Below are 3,018 nucleotides of genomic sequence, written 5' to 3' on the forward strand. Positions count from 1 at the left end.
ATGCACTATGCCCTTGTGGCCAGAAAATTACATTTTTTTTTCTAAAAGGAAGGCATTATTTTATTTGTATTGGACTTCTAAAGCTTGATTTATAGTAATTATAAACATCACTACTTTTGGAAGGTAATAGAAAAACTCTTAGAAAAAATAATTTCAAACATTAGTCACACTGTTGAAATACTCATCTGATATTAATAATTTGTTCTTCAGTAAGAAATAGAATTCTTCACAGCAAATGCCCCAGAGTTGCCTCACTCAATTACTACAGCCATTAAAAACCAAACTGTTCGCTAAATAGGCAACCTTGTTTTGTAGTCTTACTCAACACCTGTAGTTTGTTTTTGTTTTTGTTTTGACAGAGTCTCGCTCTGTCTCCCAGACTGGAGTGCAGTGGAGCAATCTTGGCTCACTGCAACCTCTGCCTCCCAGGTTCCAGCAATTCTCCCACCTCAGCCTCCCCAGTAGCTAGGATTACCGGCTCCCACCACCACGCCCCGGTAATTTTTTGTATTTTCAGTAGAGATGGGGTTTCACCAAGTTGGCCAGGCTGGTCTCGAACTCCTAAGCTCAAGTGATCTGCTTGCCTCAGCCTCCCAAAGTGCTGGGATTACAGGTGTGAGCCACTGTGCCCGGCCTGAACACCTGTAGTTCTATCCTCTGTTGTTCCACTAGGCACCACGTTTATCTGGATAAGCAACAGAAGGTTGCATCTGACAGATACTAACACTAACCTCACATACTGTATGAAAAAACCTAGCACCGTTATGTGTGCTTGCTATAGGTGTACGTCTGATGCACATGAAAGCAGATCAGGTTCACACCCTTTGGGGACAGGAGAGTTTACTTTGCCTTGACTGTTTCTCGTTCTCACCAGCGAACCCTAATTTTTGTTTATAATGATACTCTTTTTAAAAATCCTGTAACATTGATGGTAAAGGGAGCCCATTAATTCCATCATATGTAGTGCACCTGCAGATTACTGTACAACAGATATACTACAGCCAAAAGGGAAAGTCCTATCTAGTAATACAGCAAGCAACAGTTCAAAAAACATGCAATAACTGGGATCTTTATAATGTTTTTTTATTATACTTTAAGTGCTGGGATACATGTGCAGAACGTGCAGGTTTGTTACATAGGTATACATGTGCCATGGTGGTTTGCTGCACTCATCAACCCATCATCTACATTAGGTATTTCTCCTAATGCTATCCCTCCCCTAGTTCCCCACCCCCTGACAGGCCCTGGTGTGTGATGTTCCCCCCACAACCCCCACGCCGTGTCCATGTGTTCTCATTGTTCAACTCCCACTTATGAGTGAGAACATGCGGTGTTTGGTTTTCTGTTCCTGTGTTAGTTTGCTGAGAATGATGGTTTCCAGCTTCATCCATGTCCCTGCAAAGGACATGAACTCATCTTTTTTTTATGGCTGCTATAATGAAAGTCCTGTTACAGTGGAGGAGTGAAATAAACAGGGGTCATGGGCATCAAAACCAAAGTTGTGATTACTGCTCAATTCAGGCCTGCAGGGATCTGTTGTAGCCCCAGAAGTTCACAGAGAAGAGGCAGTCCCTTTGCCCAGCGTCCCTGAGCAAAAATGTGTCTTCACATTTCCCTTCTAGAAGGGCTTCTGATTCATAACGGTCCATCACTCTCCAAAAACAAGGATTTCCTGTAGTCTGAAGCAGTATCTGTAATCAGCCTGTGTGTGGACTTCCCAAGCTCCCTGTCTGCTAACATGGGCATGTACCTCATGCTGCTTCTGCCCTCCATGGCTGCAAATACAGGGTGGCTGTATCCTCTTTCAGGTCACAATTAGCATGTGGAACTGCAGAACCGTCCCCACTTATTTCAGTCGTTCCAGGAGCTAACTTTGGTCCCAGTTTATTTAATGGGTTAACCTGTGCAGTCGCTTCAAACATATGCATTTGTGCATCGGGAGGGGGATCAACCCCTTCTTCAATACTAAGCAGTCTTCTCTCTCTAAATTATCTTCATCTTCTGTAGAAAACAATTATGGGGCTGGGTGAGGTGGCTCACGCCTGTAATCCCAGCACTTTGGGAGGCCGAGGTGTGCTGATCACCTGAGGTCAGGAGTTCAAGACCAACCTGGCCAACATGGCGAAAATCTGTCTCTACTAAAATACACAAAAATTAGCTGGGTGTGGTGGCGGGCATCTGTAATCCCAGCTACTCAGGAGGCTGAGGCAGGAGAATCACTTGAACCCAGGGGGCGGAGGTTGCAGTGAGCCAAGGTTGTAGTGAGCCAAGAGTGTAGTGCCAGACTGCACTCCAGTCTGGGCGATGGATTGAGACTCCGTCTCAAAAAAAAGAAAAAAAAAAATTCAAAGATGGATCAAATGCATCAAAAAATGTTGAATGTGGGCTCACAGGAGCTGTATGCTGTTTAATCAAATGCCATTTGGGGGCTAAATCTGAGCCAGCAGGAAAAGGGCATTTCTCCAGCATTAATTCAGAAAGACAGATTTTTCTTTGATTGGAAAAGAGAGGCTCTGACTGCTTGTTATAAGTTCTCATGGGAAAACACAAGCCCACAGTATCCTGCAACCTGTCTCAGAGAGCGACTTCCCTACGGTTCTTCTGGAAACATTGTCCATGTCCTGTACAGAGCTTAGCACCTCTCTCTCCTTTGAAGTCCACTTTGAGTTCTACCAAACTTTTTATCAGTATCCAATGAATCCTGGGTCACTGTAACAGAAATGTTTCTTTTCCCACCCCATGGAGCATGTCAAAAGTAGGAATCTCTTCGTACAAGTCTTGTTCCCGGGGTAATACAAAAATCATTATCCTTTCTGATACTTATTTCAACAATTTGAGGGATTTCAGTGGCACCATGTTGGTTTCTCTTTGAAGAATTCTTTGAAGGGCCTGGCATGCCAGGTGTAAGGCAACATTTTCTCTTAAGGGACTACTTTGTTGCTGAGCAGCTGAGTCTCCTATATTGATGTTTTTTCTTTTTGACAAATATCTGTCGGAATTCATATCCACATTTTCACT

General features: G+C 43.7%; 1 pseudogene; it reads right to left on the reverse strand.

Annotated features, from left to right (window-relative positions):
- Positions 1 to 699: 699 nt before the first annotated feature.
- LOC100601644 lies at positions 700 to 3,018 on the reverse strand (annotated as a pseudogene).

The sequence above is a fragment of the Nomascus leucogenys genome, chromosome X, assembly GCF_006542625.1.
Source record: "Nomascus leucogenys isolate Asia chromosome X, Asia_NLE_v1, whole genome shotgun sequence".
Taxonomy (NCBI): Eukaryota; Metazoa; Chordata; class Mammalia; order Primates; family Hylobatidae; genus Nomascus; species Nomascus leucogenys.